The sequence below is a fragment of the Microcebus murinus genome, chromosome 12, assembly GCF_040939455.1.
Source record: "Microcebus murinus isolate Inina chromosome 12, M.murinus_Inina_mat1.0, whole genome shotgun sequence".
NCBI classification, from domain to species: Eukaryota; Metazoa; Chordata; class Mammalia; order Primates; family Cheirogaleidae; genus Microcebus; species Microcebus murinus.
The window spans coordinates 41,535,279-41,560,155 of record NC_134115.1 but is presented as its reverse complement, the minus strand read 5'-3'; the positions used below and the strand labels follow the sequence as shown (position 1 = coordinate 41,560,155).

The following is a 24,877-nucleotide window of genomic DNA, read 5'->3' as shown; positions in this document are numbered from 1 at the left end:
TCAGAAGTGCTGATTCTATCGTTTTTAGCTGTATGACTTTCAGCAAGTGTTTTGGAGTCCCAGAGGCTCCATTTTATTCTTGTGTAAAATGGAGAAAACACCAATCTTAAAAGCTAAGGCCTTGCATAGTAACCTGATGTTCAGTAGGTTACCTTGAGTAAAGGTGAGCAGGATTTTCTAGGCTGCAGTGACCATTGCTATTTAGTGTATAGTTGTCCTGCAAATGTTTAATGAGCACTTACTATGTACCAGTGTTGTTTGGAAAGTCGCCTGTATGGCTCCTTTAATCCTCAATAACAACATGAGGCAGATACTTTCTTATCCTTTCACAAATGAGAACTCTGAGGACAAGCTAGTTAAGTGACAAAGCTTGAATTTGAACCCATGCAGTTTGTCTCTAGAGTTCTTTCTTAACCCTAATTCTAGATGGTAAAATTACTCTGGCCACAGTAGGGTAAAAAGGACAAAAGAAAATATTGTAGAGTAAGGATTACCTCAGCATATTTAAAAACAAAAAACCTCATTTTACTTATTCACACATTTTAAAAAGGATTGAAATGATTTGTTTTATTTTTCATTTGTAAGTTACTTCTTTCAATTTTGATTTATTACTTCTGACATACAAAGTTTCAGTGATTTCCAAGCTAATCTTTTTTCCTAAACTAAGCAGTCTTTCTCATTTGTTGTTTCCTCCTATTCTATTATACTTTTGTATGAGAGCCTGAATTTGGATGTGTTTATTGTGCAGACCACAATGGATACATAGGGGAAAAAAACAGCCTTAAAGAGAGGATTAAGCAAGTCAAGAGCCACACATAGTAATCCAACTCTGTAAGAATAGGCATCATGGTCTTTATGATTGATTTTTGATAAGCACCCTCCCTATCCCAGTCACCCCATGCTAAATTAATGGTTTTCCTTATACATCTTAGAATAATTTTTTCTTCTATTCTTATTTGTTTGAAAATTTGGGATATTTTACTCAGGTTTATTGACAAATATGTTTACCTGAGTAAATGTACTGTTGGTCTTTTCTGTTAGAAAGTTTTCTGAAGAAAATAGGTACATGAACAAAGGATATGTATTTTAGTTTCCATAATAATTTCTTTATTGAATCTTTCTAAACAGAATCAATTTTTAATTACAACTATTTTTGAATTTTGGGTGCTTGCTTTGTGGATTATTTAGATCAGAGATTATGAGACTTATAAATCATCCTACAGTTTGCAGGTTAGAAATCCTTCCACCCTTATTCCTGTATATTTCATTCACTTTTTGGTTTCGGAGATTAATTTCCTTCTTCGATAAGACAGTGAATCTTAGTGAGAAAGGCAATGTGATGGAAGGCTCCAGAAATGACCTCCCTTTTTCTTCAGAAAGACAGAGATCTCTCTTATTATTACTGATTTATTATTATGGTAGTAATAATTGGGAGCAATAGTAGTAATAATAAAAATAACTACAGCATGTTGAGAGTATCCTATGTGCCCCTTGAATTATTTAATGTAATCATTATAGCTACCCAAAGAACTAGGTATTATTATCATTTGATAGATGAAGAAATTGAGCTTCAATATATTGAATAACTCTGCAGTTATAAAGCTGGTAAGTGCAGAGTCAGGATTTGAACCCATGACTGCCTCCCTCCCAGCACATATTCCCAGCTTCACTGTTTCTCCATTTAAAAGCCTGTCCTTCAATCTTTTCCAATAAGGCAGTTTTTTTGGTTTTTTTTGTTTTTTTTTTAAGAGTCTTTTCTGCATCTTCAAAGGTTATGAGCTGCGTGTGTCTGAAGCAGAGTTAAAGAACTGTCACCAAATCTCAGTGTGATCCCACCTACAGGAAGAAATAATTGTATGGTTTTTCTTTCTCTGTCCTCTGGAACTATTTCTTCTTTCTTACCTGCCCGGATGTGCATCTGTTTGTCCCACAGACACTGCTGCTCTGTCCCTCAGCGAGGACCAAGCAATAGAGCTTTCTCTGGCATTCCTGGGTGCTGACACAGGACATATAAACATATTGACTCCATGTATTTGCCTTCAAATGTGAATATAGATATTTTTCTCTTCCTATCCTGTTTCCTTCCAGAGATGCTTTATGAAAAGAACAGTTACGGCCCAGGCCAAATCAATTTGAGTTCATGCAGGCCCAAGCATTATCAGGACTGCTCTTACCCTGAATGAGGACTCCATTGTCCTCAAAGACATTATGTCAAAGCCCTTAACTGTGAACTTTCAGTCAAGATGCTAGACTTGCCAGTTAGTTACACAGAAACTATTCTGTCTAGGCTGGAATGTGGCAGTTAAAACAGGAGAACTTTGATCCCCAAGATAAAGTGGCTACAGATACTAGTACACTGTTGCATTTTGCCAGTTATAATTTGTATAGTTTTTCTCAGTTTAATCTAAATTTCTTTAAACCTCTGTGAGTGGTGTGATGATATAAACATGTGAACATTTTGTTAGAAAACCTTGAAGAACAACAGATACAACTCATTCCTCAAGAACCCTTAGTCAAGAATGACAGTGATATCCAGTTATGTCAGTTAGTTTTTTATTTTTTAATTTGTGCCAAACTTTAATCTCTGGGTTTGATATTTATGTAGTTATTTATTTAATCTTTAACCATGCCAAAATTGTCTTAGCCAGAGTAGCTCTAAGTTGACAGTAACAACAACCACCACAAACATCTAACATTCATTAAGCACTTACTGTATGCCAGCCACTGTGATAAGAGTCTTAGATGTCTCATTTAATCCTCACAACTAACTGATGTCAAAGCCATCACTATTATAATCATCGTTTTGTTAGGAGTAAAGCACTCAGGCAAAGAGAGATTTGGTCATGACCTGAGATCATACAGCAACAGGCAAGAGGAGGAACAGGGATTTGCACCCAGATATTCAGGCTCTGAGGCCCTGCACAAGTAGTTTGCCTGGATGTGTGGCCTGATTTGGCAACACATCAGTCTGGTAGTTTTGGGCAAGTCAGCCCGCCTTCTGGAAGCTGTTTCCTGATCATTAAAAAGGGCAAATATTCTTGCTTTCTTGACCAGGTTATTAAGAAGATCAAATAAGGCTGGGCATGGTGGCTCACACCTGCAATCCTATCACTTTGGGAGGTCCAGGTGGGAAGATAGTTTGATACCAGGAGTTCAAGACCAGCCTGGGCAACATAGCAAGACCCCCAACTCTATTGAAAAAAAAAAGATAAATTAACAAGGCTTGGTGGTATGTTCCAGTAATCCTAGCTACTTGTAGGCTGAGGCAGGAGGACTGCTTGAGCCCAAGAGTTTGAGGCTACAGTGAGCTGTGATTGCACCACTGCACTCTGGCCTTGGTCAACAAAGGGAGACCCCATCTCAGAAAACAAACAAACAAAAAAAGATCAAATAAGAAAAACACATTTTTAAAAAAACCCTATGTATAATTTAAAGAAATGTGCAGATAGATGAGATTATTTTAATAGCATTAACACATCCTAAAGATCATGTTTATAAATTGCCATTTCTATGAATACTTTATTACAGCTTTTGAGTACATATCTTTTAAGTTGGACTTCTGCAAAGAAAGCCACCAAATATAATATGAAATTATTCTGATTTTCACATTGGTATTGTTGCTGATCTTATCTTTGGTATCTCATTGGTGGGGGAGGAGAAGACTATTACAAAAAGAAAAAAATGGATATGGTATTCCCACATAAATAAATTTGTGGTATTTATTTGCCTGTAGCAAATAAAATGAGGTAAACAGTTGAATGATTATTACGGGAATGTTTTCAGTGTAAGTAGATGGTTTAAGCATTTAAAAATTACCCTCCAAATAATGCAACTTAAACCCAGTTTATACAGTAGTAGAAGTTTTTATACTGAATCAAATTTCCTCAATTCTTCTTTTCCCTTGAGTAGATACAGCTACAAAATAGAATATTTTTAGAGTGAACACTTACCACAAAGTTTTTCTTCAAAAATGTATATTTGGTTTTTTAAAAAATATGATAAGGGTTTTTTTTTTTTTTTAAAGTACAGATATTTGACCCATATAGCATACATTTTATATTCCTTTGGGCATTTATAAGTATATAATTTAGTAGTTCTCATGTTCACTAAATTTGTTGCCCTAAAAAAGACAGGTGTGAAATGTGCGTGTGCGTGTGTATTCATCTGAACGTGTGAGAATGCAGCTTAGGGATTATAACCATTTAGTCAAGGTCATAAGTGACCTGACGTGCCCTCAAGCATGCTGTTTATAATTGCTGTGGTTAGTTTTCCTTCTCATTGTTTTTACCTATAATGTCAAAACACAATTATATGGAGTTGGTATGTTCACTAATAGCAGTTTATCTCTGCATGGTTTATAGACAAAGTCAAAAGCCAACAACTATAATTACATCCATGTTTCTAACTTAGCAGCAAGCTAGAAAAGTGTGGTTGAAGTATGCTGTGGATATAGTGCAGCCAGTAGGAATTATAGGGTAAAGTCATTGCTCTGCATTCTTTTGGTTTTACAATAATTGTTACTTAAATTTTGTTTTCTGGATTTTACCACTGTCTGTTGTGTTTATATGACCACATAAAGAGTGGTTGAGTTACATGTCTCTCCACTCTATTTTTCTTCTTCTTGCCTTCCTCTATAAATGCACTAGTTTCTCCTTTTACTTTCTTCTGACTCAGCAGACAGTACATTACAGTTAATAGTTTTCTGAAGCAGCCTGATATTCATGCTCTATGGAACCCATAAGACTTCTACTATTTGCATTATATGTTTAATTGGATAATTATGGGAACCATGTTGAACTGTTAACAACTGTCAAGCCTTTGATTAATCTTTTGAATGTTCATTGGCATGGTTCAAGTTAACAACCACGATACAGATTTTTTTGTTGTTGTTGTTGCTACTCTCATGATTATTTAAGAGGGTAAAAATGATTTTTCTAGAAAAAAATATATGTAATTTCCCATTTGGGCTCACCTTACATACTGTGGCACAAAGAAGCAATGCAATTTATGGCTCGCTAGAATTTGTTTTGCATATGAAGTATTGCAGTTTAATGAATCTCCAGAAAATTGTAAGAAAGCATTTTTAGTTTTTTAGTGATCACAGCTATACAAAATATAACAGAATCGTAGAGGTCCTCTGAGGAAATCAGTTATCAATTGAGTCTGTACTCTCTCAGGCCTCTTATGCCTCAGGATATTTTTTTCCTGTTTTGCGGAGAGTATTCCATTGTTCACAAGAGAGATGTGTTCTCCAAGGAACCACAGACACCTCCTATGCACCCACCCTGAGCTGTCTCCTGGGCCCTACCTTCCCTAACAGTCTTCTGTAGCCATGGAATTCTTTGTGAACTGGTGGCTATAGGAGGAGACTAGTCAGTGAGTTGCCTCCTTTCTTTAAGGGTTGTAAACTGAGTATTGATAACAGGAGCACTGATCTTGTGGAAAATACTTCCTTAAATCTAGTTTTAAAATAAGTAAAATATGGGTGCAGGGTTAGGGAAGACTGAGAGGTATTTAAAAACGGTTAGGGTAGATCTTACTAGTAAGGTGACATTTGAATAAAGACTTGAAGGAAGTGGTGAATATAGGTACTCTCTAAACACTTAAATACATGTGAGTGTGTGTTTGTGTATTCCACTATTCCTCACATCAGTCCTATGAGGCAAGCTCTATTATTATCTCCTTTTTATATGGGAGGAAACCAAAGAACAGAAAAGTTATGCCCAAGGTCACAAAAGTAGTAAGTGGTGGAATCAGGATTTGGACATAGGCATTTCACGTTAAACTATTATTTTAGATCAGCTCCTAAGCTGGCTTAGTGTGGCTAATCCAGGATAGGAATAACCTCTTTAGCAGACTTTGTGCTAAACTGGATACACAGGACTCAGATTAATGCCTCTTCCTGGGAAATAACATACTGGATTCTACCTGTCGTTTACAAAGTGTGTTGTTTTGAAGTACCATCTTGGATCAAGTTAATAGGGTTGGAACGGGCACTTCAGCTGTTAGCAAAGCAATCCCACTACTTATGTTGAAAGTGTATTTTGGTGCTTTAATCAAATGCACAAAAGATGTGGGGGAAAGAGGATTGTTTTAGATGAGAAATATGCAAAAGGAATACAAACACCATTCTCACCTCTTGAGTTTGTATCATATTATAAGACCATTGTTTACAGTTGGGAGCTTTATGGTAATTGTACCTTCCATTGAGGTTCAAGATGGCCTCTTCAAGGAGCTCATAATAGGATAACGAACTGGAGAGGAAGAGAATGAAAGGCGTGTGCAGGAGTAAATTCAGCCTAGCAGCAGTACATGTTGTGGCCCATAAATATTCATCCTGGAAAATTTCTTAGGTGCTTGGAGTTGTAGATGAGCAACTTTCTTCAAACTAGATTTACATTTTGTCCCTTGAAGTAAAATTATTTCAGTCACTGCTGCCTCAAAATTCTTTCATTGAAGTTGTGCCTTTTGACTCACCTTCTCTATGGAGCAGTCTGATCTCTGTTAGCCTTAACTTTCCTTTTTTAGGGGAGAAATTTCAACAAGCTCTCAATCTTAGGCCATAGAGTCTTAGGAAAAATGTTTGTGTGAAAAGTGATGGGAAGATGATACACCCTTGAGAATGTATTTATTCATGTTGAAAACAGGATTCACAGTTTCCAGACATGATATGCTTTTTCTCATCATAGTGATTAGGAGACAGAATATTTTCTTATTATCATAGAAGAGGTAAGGGCCATGATAGGAAGACCTGGCTTCCATTTTTGGTTCTATTACCAGTGACTGAGAGTGGAGCTTCAGTTTCCCCATCTGTAAAATGACGGTATTATTAACAGCTACTCCTCAGGATAAATTTTGATAATGTGCGTGAAAGGGCTTTGTAAACTGCAGGCATGTGCACACTTTCTATGTATGAATCTGTGTGTGTGTGTGTGTGTGTGTGTGTGTGCGCGTATGCATATATTTTTTTCTCTTCCCCTACTAAAATAAAAAAAATATTACTGAGGAAAGGAAACATACCTTACTGTTAACACGTTGTTTAATATAAGAGTACCGATAATATTTTGTATTGATCCTATTTTGGACTGTAAGCTTATCTTAAGTGTTTTAGTGAAAGTCTTCTAAAATTAGTTAGCCTGGTTTCCCCCCTCAGTATGCCTGTAGTTTATAAACGGAGTAGATTTCCACTGCTGGAAAGTACAGGGAACAGATGACATGGTTAGCTTCATGCCCTGACTGGAAATACTTTCTTTCAGTCTCAGTTTTAAACTTTCTCCAGAGAAAGTTACCACTTAGGATCATGCTGGGGTTAAAGGTCTAAATTTCCCAGCAAACAGTAGATAACACTGCACCTTAGTAATCATCCTTACCCAACCCCGCCCCAGCCCACAGACCACCTTTGTTTTTCATGTTTTGCTCACTAGCTCCCAAACCCAAACCTGCTAGCTGTGCTCACTCAGGGCTCTTCTCTTTCCTTTCCTCAGCCCTGGGACAAGCTGGGGAATACACTGGTCTTCCTTCTGTATAGTGCTGCTTATTGATTTCCACATACGTTTCAGACCTTTGGACTGTCCAGTTTTGGAAGTCCCAAATGAGACTTCGATTGAGCATATGTATCTTGTTAGCAATGTTATGACAAATAGCAGCAGCTGTATAAACTAATCTTTCTGTAGCTTCACATGGGGGACTCAATTAACAATGGACCACTGTCAGCATTTAGTCCTTTTTACCCCTTGGTTCCTGTGAACTTTTCTACTGGACATCAGATTATTCTCACTCACAGGCAGAAGAAAATGTCAAATACTACAAATCAGTTGCACTTCCCTTGGTGTTCGCTAGGTGATCTGGAGAGGGACTGACACAATGATAACTGCATTGATTCTGTTTAGAAAGACATACTGGCCATCAGGATGGTTGTGACAGAATTTGGGGTTGACTTTGCTTTGGAATTCTTTCTGAATTTAGCACCAAGGTTCATGGTCCTAAGAGGCTGACCTCTGAAGTTTAGTGTGGCTGTGGTGTAAAGCAGGGCAGCAGGGACATAGCTTCTCTCAGAAAGAGTCACAGGAGACAGAAGCACAGAAATCTCAAGTGACCTTTTACCTCTTTAGATAATTTCTATCTTTCTTTCTTTGTCAGAAAAAAGAAGGATATTCAGGATATCCTTCTTGGATATTCAGGTCTGATGGAGAACTCTGAAAAGCAGAGTCGTAGCCTTAGAATAACAGTGGATAAAAGTTCAGGTTCCAGTTTAAATGCACTTGACATTTGAACCCCTTGTCTGAAGCCTTTGCTTTAGGTCTATCTTCAGAGGACATCTGAAATTCCTTTGGTTTCTAATCTGTGGCAAGTGAACAAGAATGGATGACAAAGGGATATAAAGATAGAGCTCAAACAAGTTGTTGTTAATTCTTTCTTTCACCTAAGAGGACTAATGAAAAGCTTAAATTACTAAATTCAGACTAGACCATTGTCGCTACTTGCCAAACAGTACATGCTTATGCGTCTGTCTAATCCATATTTGAAAGCCACAAACAGAAGCACATAATTTGGCAAAACACCAGAAACATGCCTCGGCACACTTCTGGAGATTCTTCCAAATGACTTAATGATTCAAAAATGTGTGTGTGTGTGTGTGTGTGTGTGTGTCTGTATGTATGCATGCATATTGCCTGGAGGTGCTTAGTCTAAATTCTGCCAGCAAACCATGTGTATTGCACTTGTTTTGTGGATTGGAGGACTTTTCTTTCAAAATTATGAATTGTATGATAGAAAGCAAATGATGAAGCTCTTTATTGGGCAGTTACTTTCTCTCATCTTCTTTTTTAAATTTTTTCTTTTTCTTTATTTCGGTATATTATAGGGGTACAAATGTTTAGGTTAAATATGTTGCCTATGCCCCACCTGAGTCAGAACTTCCAAGCATGTCCATCCCCTCAGACAGTGCACACTGCACCCATTAGGTGTGAATATGCCCATCCCTTTCTGCCCCCCCTTTTATTTTCAAGATGAGTAAGTACAAACTTGTTGTTTAAAAAAAAACTCCCCAAAATACAATGTAGAAAACATTCTATCTTTTAGAAAGGCTAAAATATTCTATTTGTTTTTAAAATGAGTTTTTTTAAACAGGTGGATTACAAGCAGCAATTCACTACAAGAAAAATTTTTCATAGCACCATGAAAAAACTTTCTGAATTGAGAAATTTTTTTATCCTAAGCTTTTTACTAAAGTATTTTCCCTTTGCCTTGTTTCTGCCTGATATAGAAAAGATGTGCTTTTTAAATTCAATCTAGAATACTTGAAATTTGGAAGATGATGACATGAGGTTTTATTAATAAGACAGATGTGGAAAGCAAGCAGTCCATGAGAAATCTTTGGTGTGATCTACTTTCTCTTGCATGAATGTTATTTTTGAAAGTCATATACTTTTATATGTAGTATTTTACTTAAATATTATGGCAACCTTTATAACAGTTATTATTATTCCTCATCTAAAGATTAAGAAATCAGAACTCTAAGAGTTTTAAAATAAGTTGCCTAAGGTTATGCAGCTAGGAAGTGGCAAAGGTAATTTGAAGCCTGTCTGAGTCCACAGATAATGCCCTTGACACTATACCTTTCTGCCTTCTCTGAGGGAGGTAAATATGTATTATAGTTCCACCCCTTTCAGGCATTCATTTCCCTTCCATTCCTTCAATTGCAATCCATACGCCTCCCAAGGTAATTGCATATGGATTATGTTAATGTTTTCCTATTCAGTTGCTTAAATTATACTTTATAAATTACAAAAGTATTTTCCCCTTTTTTGAAGAGTATCTAATTTAATATTTATTTCAATTGGACAAGATACATATTGTTCCCATTTTACAATTGAGAAAATGGGATTTAGAACCATTAAATGACCCACCCAACCAATATTCTAGAGCTGGGGCATAAGAACAGTATCTTTCTCCAACTGTTTTTTCCACTACATTTTAAATGCCTCATATTCAAAGAAAAGCCATGTTTGACTAGACATCTCATAATACAAAATTTAGTATGGCAACCTAGAACTCTTTTGCTTCCTTAAAAAAAAAAATCATTATACCTAACCATGTCATTCTTTATGAGTGTTTTCTCACATTCCAGTGCCAATTGGCGATTGCTTGGTCTATCCATATGTGCTGGAGAGATTCTTCATTTTTGGTTATAAGAAGTTTTTTTTCCCCTTCCTAGTTTCAGGAAGTTTTTGGTATACTGGTGGGGTTTTGAACATCAACAACTTCTAGTCTTTTGGCATAATAGGATTAGATAGATTAAGGTTACTGAATTCACACAAATGCAAAAGAAAAAATTGAGAGAGGGAAGAGAGAGAAGAGGGAGTTAGTTCTCACTGTTTTATTTATCTATTTATAGAGCCATTTGAAAATTGCCCCAGGAATGTAGTGTCTTTTCCCTCCTACTTCAGGCTTAGTTTTACATCAGTTTTTTAGTATGTGGTCTAGGATAGCATTATATTGATGTCCTTTTAGGTAAATATAACCAAGAATTTAAGATGCTAAGGACTTAAGTCCTGGTGTGTAATACAGGGGTTTTTTTTTCCACTTATATACACAGACATTATTCTTCAAGGTAATACTAGTGAATGGGGTGACTCAAGAGATATTAATGAGAGTCATTCTGGCCTGGCAGGACTTCCTAACCATAGCTCCATGGGCTTTTTTTTTTTTTTTTTTTTTTTTTTTTTACCTGTTTACTTCAGTTGCACTAATATCCCATTCTTCTTCTTCTTCTTCCCATGGCTTTGAGATTGACAATTGCCAAATCCCAGAACAATCGGGAATTGGAGTGTGTTCAATGATTAGAGCAGGTGAATGTTGGCTGGTAAAGAAGAAGTTGACTTTAGATAAATAGAAAGGCACTGAACTCTGGATTACTCATTTAAATATGCGACACAGATGGAGGTTTCATAGGGTTACCAGCACATAGAGACCACCAGTCTACACGAAACAGCTCTCATCAGAAGGAACAACAGCAGGGTCCAGCCATTGCAGACAGAGGCCTGTTGCATAGATTGAGGCATAGGAAGATTAAGAACTTTTAGTGATAGTTCACCCTCTGGATTTTATCATAGATCTTGTCAGATTTATATCTAAGACAATTGATTTGACTTTCTCATGAAATAGATCATCTAAAACCCCCCACTGTCTCTTAGCTGTTGCCTTAAACAATTGTTTCCGAAAGTTGACTACCTTGATACAGTCATTTGACTTTCTCAGGAAATCAGTTAATTTAGCCAAGCAAACCTAACTCTACCACCGTGGTGCTTACTGTTTCCAAAATATCATTATCCTTTAGAATGCTGTCAGAAAGCAGAAGGCCCTACTTTTTTCTTTTTAAAGATAATACTCCTTCTTTATTTTGTGAATTTTCCCCTATTTAGACTTAATTCTTGTGCCTCCTATTGGATACTTTCTCTAGAGAAATGTGATCCCAGGAATGCTGGTGATTTGCTGTTTTAAAATGGTGCTGTGCTTTAGGTTTCCGTTCAAATCTAAAATTTCAGAAGAGTCAGTAACTGCTTATAATCTAAAAGGGGAAGAGTGAAGAATGCTTCTAACTTCCCTTTGAAATGAATAGCTCTGCCAGAGCAGCAGCTATTAGAAAAACAAGAACGACAAAGAAAAGCTGCTGGGCCTAGCTCACAGAGGTAAATTTACTTACATCAGACTGAAAAATGAGGGCTGGGCTTTGAAAAGACATCCCTTCTGACTAGAGGAAAGCTTGTAATTTTGGCACGGCTGCAGCCCTCCTAAGCCCCTGAGAAATTCTGAAAAACATTACAGAAGACTGTTCTTAATATTAATGGATGTCTTCCTCTGTGTGTGTGTTTGTGTGCGTGTATGTGTGTGTGTGTGTGTATGTGCAGGGAAGAAGCATGCCAGAGAGAGAGGGAGGGGGGAAGAAAGAAAAGGAAAGATTACTTAGGATGAAGAACTACCAGTGAAGATGTCTGATTTCTGGAAAATAATTTGCATCTGTCATTTTCTACTTTTCTACCGATAAAGTATTGGTCAAGATGAGAATATAGGGGAACATTACCCATTCACACACTTCAAGTTAGGCTTGCAGTATTGTGGTTCTTTTAACAAGACTTCCTAAGATACTTTGTAGATAACATTGCTCACTGATGTGATTTCAGATCATGGTCTTATCTATTATATAACAGAGGTGAAAAAAAAAAAAAAAAGGCTGTTTCCCTGTGGCTAATTGTGGTGAGTGTCACATTATGTTGTACTATAGTGAACAATTTCAGGGGCACCAAAAGCCTACAGCTCTGCCTCTTGGAAGGGGACTTTTCCTTTGCAGCTCAGCTTCAGGAAACGTGAACATTTGTGTTTTCAAGACCACATACCATTGGGAAGGAAGTAGGGGTGGAGATGCGTGCTGAGATTAAGTGGATATGAGAATCTCTGTACTGCGTATGATCTGGAAACTGCTGGGTTTCGTGTAGCCCTCTCTCTGGCATGCTTTAGAATTTTCAAAGTCAGACTGACAATAATATTGATACTTGCTAAGGATATTTTTCACAAAATAATTTGTTTACTTTTCAGTTGAACAGACAGATCTCTGTACAGTGTGCTGACCAGCATGGCTGTGCCCTGTGTGTGGAGGAGACACAGACAAAAATCTGCGGCCAGACGCTCTATAGGCATATTTCTTTGGGATATATAACTGTTACCTATCATTGTGAAGGAATTTAATAATTGTGGGAACCAAAGAGCAACTTGGAAGTTATTTTCAGAAGGCAGGCATTAACTCCTTATAGTCCCAAGTCTATCTTTCCACCTCGGCTACTGGCCCATGTTACCCTTAAAGGATGCAAGCAAGACCTATTCTACCTGACATATAGAGAGTTATGCAGGTAAAAAACACAGAGGCTGAGTTTTTTTTGAGAGGTTGATGGACGGGGGAAAAAAGGCAAAAACTGTACCCATTTAAAAAGAGTGCCTTGATTTGCTGTTTAAAAGTGGAAACATATTTTCCCAGACGAGCAAAAGCTCTGTAGCTTTGTTGGCTTGTTAATGAGTGATCTCCCTGGCGTGCTCTGGCTGGGCATGTTTTCTTGACTTAGGACTGACACTCTCAATATAATCTTAATTCATTTTTAGTCTAGGCTGACTAAATCTTCTGATTTGGCAAAGTAGAGTGTCAGGATTGCCATTGTTATGTTTACTCTGGATTTATATCTTAAGTTGAGGGTAAGTAACACATTTACATAAATCAACTGAGCACTAGACTCTTAACACAAAATTGTTTTACTGAGAGAAAACACTAATTGTATTACTTCCTGAGATTTGCTTTCATTTTATATTAAACCTCAAAAGATTTAGAACTGTAGCATGTTCTGTTTTAAAAATTAACTCTTCTGGGGTTTTGCAAAACAAATGAAAAAATTTTTTTGCAAGAATTGGTTATAGCTGTTGGCACCATGGGTGACTTTTTGGGAGGTAGACTATAAAGTGCAGCAGGTGGATGTTATTTAGCAAAATAATAATATGCTTTTATAGAAGGACTTGTGTTTTATGAAATTGGTATCACAAGGACTGCAAATCAATACAAAAAGTTCTTTCAATATTAAAGGTATTGCTGAGAGGTGAAGAGGCTTTAAATTTATAGCTGCCAAAGTTTTTGGTGGGAGTACTTTTTAAATAATAGTGTTTCATCGTGATTCATGCAAATATCTTTTCAGAATTTATTTCCTTTAAAATAATGCCAAGGGAAAAATATCATGGCTGTATTGGATTAGTCATTATCCTATTAATTCATGTTCAATTAAAAACAATTTTACTTTTATTAAAATTTATTGTTATTTATTTTTTTAAACATGATAAAAAGAGAATTCAACAATTTGAGGGTAAGATGTTTTAAAAAATATATGTTACAGTTGCAAGTGCCAGAAATGTATGGGAAAAAATAAGAGATGAATAGTAGCTATTTTCAGTTTTTTCAAAATGTTATAATGAAAATGTGCTCCTTTCAATACTGTGAAATATTAGTAATACAATATTGATCATGAGACATAATGATAAATGTCTGACTTTTAAATGCAATTTTTTTTATGACCACTGAATGTAATTTGCCTTTTAACAAAGCTAGTTTGGTGTACTCATGGTTAGGAAATGTAATAACTTCATGACAAGTTTTTATTTTCATCTTTAATGTATTTTCTCCATTATTATTAGCACCATTAAAGTATTCTTCTGTGACTAGAGAAAACAATTCTTTATCTGGGGTTCTTTTGAATATATTTAAGAACCACCAAATGACATGAGGTCACATTCATGGACAGTATATTTTGCTCTGCAGAATGGCTTTGTATAGCTTTTAGGTTTATTTAAAGAAATTATTATTGAATCTTAAAGTGTTTTTCTTGAGGTTCTCTATTCCCTGATTTTATCTCCTTTTGCTCCGTGTCACAACAACGTGGCTGTCTGGCCAACCACCTCATCCCTCTTCGTCAGTTTCACTTGGGAAGATAGGATCCATATTTCTAGTCTCTGAAAGGTGGAAGCATGTGTTTTGTCCAGCTGAGTCTCTTGGTCTGATTTTTTTTCCGGGTCCTAATACATGTTTATTCCTACATGTGACAAATCTGCAGTCGTGTTTTCTTTCTGAGTTATAATGACTCAGATGTCATAATTAATTTGATGAGCAGGTGGGGGTTATTAGCCTTGTGCTTCACTTGCTAATAGCTGCACAGTTTTTCTAAAGTACTCTTTCAACTAAGGAGGCATTTCTTCACATAGAATAAACAGTACAGCACAAAAGCCTCAGTTAGATAACTATCCGTGGGCTTGAAAAGCTGCCAAGCAGATGTTGTTATTGGAGCTGGCCCAGGCGAGATTGGGCCAGGCAGATGCTCATGGGGAGGGGAGAGGGAAGGGGGGAGGAGAAGGGGGAGGAGAAGGAAGAGAGTAGAGGCTGGGGGGAGAGGGGGAGGTTCTACCAGACTCTGATGCTTTCTTTGCAGGGGTTGGGCCAGATTTTGTTGAGGTGGCAGGTGTCTTCCCTTCTAATAAGCCACCTCCTTGGTTATGGCCTCAGGTTGGTCACTTGAAATATACCTAAATTAGGATAGGGATCGGGGTGGAGGATACCTTCTCTAAATATCCACATGGGAGCGAATCTGAGTGTTCATCCAGCAGTCTGAGACTTCTGGTTTGCATTAGGGCGGCTGTGTGCAATTTTTGAAGGGCCTACAGAGACTCTGCTTCATACCTATCCACATATGTAATGGACATGATGGCCTTGACATTTACCAGAACTCATAGGTTCTGCTTTATTGCTATAAATTAGGTTGTGCAAATTTAAGACAAAATGCTGTTTTGCTTCCTGTCACCTCACTATATAACTTTTCCTTGAGCATTCCCCACTCCTCATTAAAATGTTTCAAAGTAACAGCTTACATTTTAAAATTAAAATCAATCTCGGAACATGTCAGGTTTGTGGGAGGTAAACTTGTGGAAGGTTTAATCTAAGCTGATCTTGTTTCTGTCCTCTGCCTTTTTGTGTGTGTGTGTGTGTGATCTAAGGCTTTTTAAAACTCAACTCTCACTCTCCTTTACTAGATTAAGTTCTGTAATCTCATTTTTTCTTTGAGCTGATCTCAAGCCAATGGTCTGGGGATTTTATAGCCAAGGGATAATTTTTGATAATGGGCTATTAAAACACTTGCAGCTCCTACCCTGTCTTTCAAATTAGTGTGTGCACAGATTGTCTTTCTGGGGAAAAACTCTTTCCCTTGGTAATAAGCAACTGATTATGTGCCACAAGCAGTATAAAAGCTTCCTGGAATGCTTATGCCAAAAACACAGGTAAATAAGTAATGATAAATAACAAAGGTAACTGTAGAGTGTGAGCAGCAACTCTGTCCTAGATTTTTGTTTTACTTCCCTTTGGGAAAAAAAGTCATGTTTTCCCTCATTCAGACAGATTTAGTGTGTTCTGACAAACAGGGTCATCTAACAGTTACCTTAACGATGGAAGTACAGTGGCTTGAGACAGCTGTGTAAGGTCATGTAACTTTCATTGTTGTTTATAGTGTGCTTATTAATAGGTTAAAATGAATAGCTCACTGGACAGAGGTCACAAAGCACCTGTATAAATAATAAATTTCTCCTTCCCAAATATGTAATGTAAAATTAATCAATATGTATAACTTGCTGTTTTGTTTTTTAATTCAATTCCTTTCCATTCTGTAGTTTTCTAAGGGGTGGTTAAAATAAAAATTATTAGTTATGAGCAAGGCAAACACGTTTGTTCTCCTTACTCTTTTTTAGTGTGGCTAGGATTTTTTTAGCATATGATTAGACGCAATATCCTCTGAATAAAGAGTATATCTGATTCCGTGTCTTAATCATTTTTCACAAGAAAAAAAATTGGGGATATAGTAGGCATATGTAGAGTAACATAAAGCCACCAATTGTAAAACTGATGTGATGTGAATTGTGCTGAGGGTTGGCATGAATGCTATTCTTTTTCATGTGTAAAATTAGGCTTTAGATATATCATATGTATGCAATGCATTGCTGCAATGTGTGCAGATGGTAAGAACACATATGTCTCAATACCATTCGCTTAGCCTGTGTGCTTTATCGCTCAATAGCCCGACAGATGCATATGGGTGAATTCATTCATTGCCCTCTCTGTTGATTGGTAGTACTTTTGGAAATGATGTTGTAATTTGGCAAACTAAATCTTGGTAGGGGAGCAGTGCTGAAAGTAATGAGGAAATGGCACAATTATAGTTTTGAATCTTGTATTTAGAGTAAGAAGACTTCATCAAATAAAGGTTTTAGGTATTCTGTAATGTTAAAAAAAAAAAAGGAAGGCAGAAAAGTTGGTTTCACATTTGATGCAAAATTTGAAAAATTCATGTGTTTTTATTGGCAAGTATTGATTAAAAGTCCCTGAATCATTTTAAAATCTGCACAGAATGGGATGTGGTATTATATGTGGTGTCTGATTAAAAATTAAAAGTTCAGTCTACAGACATAGTCTGTAAAAATGTTTTTAATATAGTAGAGCACCTCATAACATGAGTCATTGCTAGGAAAATACACACACACACACACACACACACACACACATATATATATGTATATGTATATCCACACTGTACTGGAATATAAATAATTGTCCTGAAACAAGAACTATTATGCAACAATTACTGATATGGCATGGTTAGTGGTCAGGTGGAGATTAATACTATTTCTAATTTGGTAAATGGTTAGGCTGTACCTAGACCTTCAACTGTGCAAAATTGAAATCTGTAGCAATTGCCACCAATGTCTCTTTAGTACTTCTAATTCTGCAGATGTTTGATTCTGTGAGCATTTGTTTAGTGCCTGCTCCATGGGCCTAGGAATATGCAAAAGGTTAGGGAAATATGAAGACTAATAAAAGTGTTGATCCCTGTTCTCAAGGAGTTTATAATCTAATCTAGTAGTAGGAATAAAAACATAAAACTAAGCACCTCGCTCATATAAAACAGATGGCAGACAACACCATACAGATAGATAAAAAGAGCTATTGGAGTGTAGAGGAGGCAATTCAGAATTCACACAAATCCAGAGGAGATTCTTGTGACTTGAGAAATGAGCTTGAAAGATGAGTACAGTTTCTTCAGACAAGCATATGAGACATGGGCCTTCTGGAGGCCGGGAAGAGCATAAGCAAAGGTGAGTCATTGGGAATGGGAAGGGTGTGTTGGTAGTCAGGGGTCTTGAGCGATCAGGGGGAAGGTGGTTGGGTTAGTGGAGAGTTGTGAGAGACTAGGCTGAAAGATCATGTTTGATGAGGGCTTCAAATGCCACGTTAAAGAGTTTCCCAATGGTAGCTGTTCAAGTTTTCAGTTATAATTCGATGGTCTTTTAGAAGATAACTCTGATAGCAATGTGGATAGTGGAATGAAGGGAGAAAACGGAGTTAGGGAGGAGGTCATTTTAAGCCAGGCTCTTTAATTGTCCTATAAAATATTACCTTTGTCTTCTCCCTATGTATGGGGTACAGTACCTACCTAGACCATAGGCTACATGCTTATTTATTTTTAAGGTTTAGAAAGTTTTAACTGAGCACCTGCTACATGCCAGTGATGTTTCTAAGGGCTTTGGCTACAGTGGTGTACAGGACAGACATGATCTCTGCCCCCCCAGGGAGCTTACCTTCTCTTGGAGGAGAACTAAGAATCAACACAACAAACTCATAAGCAAGTGATTTCAGATTATGGTAACTGCTATGAGGAAACAGAGTGATATAAGTATGTAGATTAAACTGGTATGGGGGTCTGTTTTAGCTAAAGTCCTCTGGGAAAGCCTTTCTGAGGAAATGAAATATAAAAAATGAGAAGTAGCCTAGTGTCCTAGTACTTTTGGTGCTAATTTGTGACCTGTTTTGAATATATAGCCATGGTTAAAAGGCCTTTTGATGCATTTCCACTTTCAGAGATAACCCTGGGGACAGCTTAACCTTTCATAATTATCAGAAAGCTGGTTATCAGAAGCATTTCACTGCATTCCTCTATAGATGCCTTTGTGGAATCATGATTTAACCTTAGGTTAGCTTCACTATAAATGAAATATTTGAGCAACATTTTCTATGTAAAATATCCATATATAGAAGAACATGCCTCTTATCATCTTATGGTGAGAACTGAGCATTCAACTTAGTTTTCTCCTTTTCCCTGTGTGCTAGGAAACTCAGAGCCCAAAAATTGTTTTTATTTATCTGTTTTTCAGTGTTTAGATTCTATAATAGAATTTTCTACCTCCTGTTTGCCTTCATCACTTGGATTTTTTTGCTTTATTTTATATTATTGGGTCATTGCAACTTTAACTGAAGTATTAAAGTCATTATTTATAATAATAAATCAATAAAAATCAGTCCTCAAATTTGATACTTAGGATCTGAGAACAGAAGCAACAGGAATGGACAGATTCTGGAGATATTGAGGAAAGAGAACTTGGTGATGCATGGACATGGAGGGTAAGGGAGAGGGAGAGGAGACGATGGCCACATCACTGGATAAATGCTGAGTCTGTTCGCATAAATGGGGAATATAAGAGAAAGAGCAGATCTGAGGGAAGGATCAAGACTTGGGTTTTAGATAAGCCATTAGTCACATGCCCTGCTGCAATAGCTAGCAGTCAATTAAAAAAGAATGTTTAGGCTGGGCGTGGTAGCTCACACCTGTAATGCTAGCACTCAGGGAGGCCGAGGTGGGTGGATTCTTTGAGCTCAGGAGTTCGAGACCAGCCTGAGCAAGAGCGAGACCTTGTCTCTACTAAGAAAATAGAAAGAAATGAGCTGGATAACTAAAAAATAAAAAAGAGTGTTTAGAGTACAAGAGCAAGGTTATGATTAGGAACACAAATTTGAGTGTTACTGAAGACTTGGAAGCAAGTGGAGCTGTCCAGGGAAGGGATTATGTCTAGAGGGTATCTGAGGGTTACAGGTGAACCCTTTGAGGGACAGCTACAGGGAGTGACTATGGGAGAGGAACTCACATCTCTCAGCCCTCAGGACCTTTTTACCCTGTCATTACACCAAGACCCTCTATCTTCATCCTTCAGCTAATGAGTGTGGATGTTTTGATTCATTCTTTAGGGCCCGTCTGAGACATGTGGTATTACAGTAAGCTGATCCCTCCTTGTCTAAGCTGGTTGTTTCTCCTATGGCTCTTTGGACTTTCCCATCATAGAACCTACCACAAAATATTTGAATTTCTTGTTACTACATGAGCTCTTTCTCTCCACTACAATGCAAACTCATTGAGACATATATCTTTAGCGTCTAGCTCAATGCCTGGCACATAGCTGATGCTCAGTACACATTTGTTAAGTGAATAACTAAACTAGAGGAAATCATCCTCAAACTGAGAGGAATGCTGTCTCAGAGAAGACAGGGGAAGACAGATGAGTATCTAGAGAGAGGGACGTGGTAGTCAACATACTGGTGTTCATGATAGCTTGGGCTGCCATAACAAAATACCATAGCCTGGGTAGCTTAAATGACAGAAATTTATTTTCTCACAGATCAAGGTGCTGGGAAGGTGGGTTTCATTCTGAGACCTTTTCCCTTGGCTTCTCTTCTCATTGTATCCTCGCATGGCAGAGAGAGAGCAAGCGCGCTTGTCTTCTGATAGGGACACTAATGCTGTCATAGCAGGGCCCCACTCTTATGACCTCACCTAACCTTAATTACCTTCATAAAGGGTCTATCTCCAAATACAAAGGTTCCATTCTGCCTACATTGGGATTGGGCTTCAGTATGTGAATTTGGGGAGGACACAAACATTTAGTCCATAACACCTCCCTCATAGCTGGATACTGTTTATGACTTGTAGGGAGACAGACATTCCTAGTTGCAAATGTGATATAATCTCCAATTCATAGTGGGAGGCATCTGCCTTTGGTCTGAATTCTGATCCAAAGGATGTTATGGAGACCCAGATATATTAATATTAAATACCTTGCCCAAGTCCATGAATTCTAATCTAGTGGATCTTGGGTTTGTTCTCACAGTTGATCTTACAGAGCTTCTGGTGCTGTCCACTAAATCTGTCTTTCTACTCACTTAACACTGTTGGTAATAACTGAATGTGCTTAGGCTGCAGCTTGAAAGGAATTTCGTGAGTAGAAGAGTGTCAGGCACAGGAATGTGTTAGGGAGGGAAGTCATGGAAGCTGATTTATTTTAAAGTTAGATTAGATGATTATCTGCTTGGGTTGCTACAGGTACGGCTTTGCCCTAGGTGAGGGGATAGCCCAGATTTCCTCTCAAGTTTCTTATTGGCCTAAACATCGTCTAGTTGGAATTTTAAAAATCTTATTTTCCAGATTGTTTGAGATCCATTTCTTCTGTATATCCTAGAAATACAGTCTGTTGAAAATAAGAACAGATCCAGGAAAGGGTGTTTATTTAATGTTGTAGAAGAAGGCATAGCAGAACAGAGCCTTTGAATGATTAATGCAAATGTTTGTTTTATTTTAACCTGAGTAATCGTCAGGTACATAAAAACTCATCACTGTGTATTTTTCCTTTCCTAAAGAAACCATAGTAATACGTCTTTTCCTCACCTACATGCTCCTAGATATACAGAGAGTAGAGGTTTATTTGGTCTCTATTTTTATAACAGTATTGTCCTTTAGTTACTTTCTTTATTCCTAGAACATTATTTATTGGCATGTACTTTGAATTAAAAAACAAATGACCTAAATGTAGAAATAGCATTTCCCAGATATAAGAATGGTTGTTAAGCAGGTAAAGTAAGGCAGGTGTGTGTAGTGCACCACCTCTCCTAGTAAGAGAGAGGAAGAACAAAAGCATTTGACATTTAGAAGTATAATATAATACATATCTATCTGGTCTTAGTAGGAATATCTATTTGCATTTTTATTTTGGTCAATTTTAAATGGTCATTTCTATATTTCTATAATGTTCACTGGGAAGTTTGTTTCCCTAAGGCCGGAAGTCTGGGCTGGAGGCAAAACCTTTGAAGTTTGTCTCCTTTCTTCCTTTGTACATTAAAATAAATCAAAACAAAACTCTAATCCCCTTATTATATTTGACAACCGTGGACGATTGTTCTACCCCATGTCAGTGAAATCACTTTTTCTTACTTGAACTGGGAATTTTTTTTTTAGGTTTCCTTTTTACCTCCAGCACGTTTTAGGAGGCGTACACATGACACAGGAGCAGTAATACTTTTTATGGGGCGAATAAGTAACTGCCAAACCCTGAGGACAAGCCCTGATATTTGAGTTCGTAGATTGCACCATATACTTTCACTTTTAGTAAATAGGCTACTTCGTTTGTCTGCTGCTCAGCTTTCCTTTTGCTGTTCCTAAACTCTCCAGTTATGAACGTGATAATGTAGGTCCTTAACGATTCTTTATAACAAATACGTACACAAATGCTTTGAGTGATTTTTGAGCAGTAAATGTGAAGAATCTGGGTGGCAAATCTGTCTGCAGCCTCTGAGATCCCTTTGAGGTCACCAGTGCTGAAGTCTATGAGTGATCTGAGCCAGACCTTTAGAAAGCTGCACCAAAACCCTGCTCCCTCTCCCCCCATTTTTAAGAATGATTTTATGTTTTAATATTTTATATGCAGTCTTTTTCCATGGATAAATAGAGGCATGGAAACTGGCTTTTAAAATAAGACTACATGCTTTATTTTGTTAGAATAATGAAGGAGAATGTTGAAAGTGGAAATTCTGGAAGAGGTTTTCTTCATAGGGAGGAACCGATGGAAACCGTTTCTCCATGGGCATCCTTGAGTTTGCAGCTTCCGTTGAACAAATCCCCTCATGCCATTCAGATGTCCCTGAAACATCCACCTTTAAATAATTCATTTTAAAAAACCCTTGTTTAACAGTAGTTTGTTTTAGAGGCTGTACAAATAACAAAATCATGTTATAGGTTAAGACAAAAAGCCGCAACAACCCACCCTATCAGCCCTTTTCTTTTGGGGGGAAGTGAGCCAGATGTTTAAACAATATGGCAGGATACGTGCATGCTGCAGCACTTGAAGACCTTGGGAAAGAAATCATGTCTGCACCCCTAGTGTTTCACAGTTTTAGACCCCTGACCTAGAAACAGTTTAAACAGATGTTTAGTTCAAGGGATTTATGTCGACATTGAATTTCTTCCCCACTTTGGAAATGGCTGCCTCTAAACTAGGAGCATTTTACTAGAAAAAGGACAAGTGAAACAAACTCCATCTCAACGTTTTCCAGTTGTGTGTTGAAACTGTTCTGGTACAATAGGGGCAAAACAAACAAACAGCTGCCTCACCAGCCATTGCCGTTCATGTGTATGAACGTATTTTCTTTCTCCAGTCTTAGTTCTGTGTATGGTAAGTTCAGACTTTCAACACTAATGGAGTTTACTGCAGGGGAAAAGACCTCAGAAAACCTCCAGAGATTATGAGCCACCATAAATTGTGGCTTCTCTTCCTTTCCTCATCTCCAACCACCATTCCTTCCCCATCCGCCTTCTCCCCCCATCCCATTCTGCTCCTTCTTCCAGAAAGAGTCTTCCCAACTTCAATCCTGGTGTGAGGAGTTCATTCCATAATTTGGATCAGTCAGAAAGGATGCATTGCATCATAGGTGCCTTTGTGAAAGTGTTTATTTCATATCTGAAATGTTTTCATGCGCATTCGCTCTGCTTTGACTTGCAGAAGGAGAGAGAAAGTAGTTTTACTGCAGGCAAAACAGCCACCTGTGAAAACTAATTGCGTAGGTCGAGGTTTGATGGTATCTCTGGGAGAGATCCAGCAGGAAGAAAGTAAGTGTTCTTAATCTACAAGGAAATCACCTGTATGCCAAACTGACCCTCCTCATCAAAGCCAGGTTTGAAATACCCCATCAAATAGGTGGCCCGTTCAGGAGGCTGGGGTGGGGAGGGCGGCAGGAGGGAGGAGTCACGGAGAAGGGAGGTGCAGTTCATCTTAGTGGGCTGTGCAGGTAAGTGAAAAAGGACTAACTAATGTGATAGTGTTGGGGCTCAGAAACTGATACCCCAAAACATGGCACCTTGACGTGCCGGACGGAAAAAGAAGCCTCAAGGTCTCTCCAGTATCCTGTACCCCGTCCCCCAGTGATCTCTCAATCCTCTGTCTCTTCCAAAGCACAGGATGAAGTTGTTCCCTGAAGTTCCCTTGTCTTAAAGTCCACACCCACCAAAAAAGAAAACAATTACCTTTGGTCCCTTCCCTGAGTTTTCATTAACTGAACTCATATCACAGGGAGAAAGACTGAAGTCTGTCAACAAACCTGGACAGACTATTGTCACAAACCATTGAATGCTCTGCAGGCCCAACAGATTTTGTCCCAGGTTATTGTATGTTCTTCATGCTCATTAAGTTCCCCTAAAATTTATTTACTACTCACGCTAAAATTATACACACTTCCCCATCTCCCACTCCCCTAAGAAGTAGGGCACATAAACATAGATACTTCCTTAGGATATGGAGCTATTGCTCTGTGATTCTCCCTCTTGCACACTAATAAATATATATGCCCTTCCTCTTATTAATCTGCCTTTTGTGAGTTAATTTTTCAATGGAAACTTTAGAGGGCAAAGGGGAAGTTTTCCCTTGGTCCCTACAATAGATTCAACTAAACCACCTCATTACAGGCTGAAATGTGATATGAATGGTGTATAGTTACTCTCAAACAAAAATTTGAGATGTAGCTGCTTTTGAGTTCCTTCTTTCTTCCTCCTCTGCAAGTTTTCCTTTTCAGTTGTAAATGCTTTTATCTTGGATTTTCCTCCCTTTGCTGGATCTCACCAATCTAGTATACCCATATATGTTCCTTATTCTTAAAAGGCCAAGACATACTGTGGTGGAGAGGCAGGAACCAATAATGCAGGCTACCTTTTGTCACCATCTGTATAGCCCTCTGAACGGACTGTCCACAAGTTCACAAAGGCATGTCCAGTGTCTCTACGGCCCAATAATCACTGCCTCTATCTGAATCCAATATAGAAGACAGATCTGTGATTGCTTGTCCAGGTGGGAGGATCTGAGCTATCCTGCAAGATTCTGCACTTTGTCACTCTACGTAGACAATGGCTATGGTCCTGGCACAAGATATCCTCAACGATCATGCCTCCATGCTGCCATAGTTATACAGCCAGAAAGGTTTGACAACCGTATATCTGCATGCAAGGGACTTTCCTAAATGGCTGTCTTCCATGGGAAATCAAAACTATAGAGGAGGGAAAAATTCCTGTTATCTGAAGCACCATGGCATTTAGGGAGATTCGGAGAAAAGTTAGATGGTCCTTCTGGGAGCCCAATAAAAATAAATCTTTTCAAAGCAACA

The 24,877-nt window shown here is 37.8% G+C and overlaps 1 protein-coding gene across 20 annotated transcripts in view; it reads left to right on the top strand.

The window, feature by feature from the left end:
• NFIB (nuclear factor I B) overlaps positions 1 to 24,877 on the top strand; it is a 428,232-nt gene that overhangs the window by 232,831 nt on the left and 170,524 nt on the right. The gene's annotated exons all lie outside the window — the stretch shown is intronic.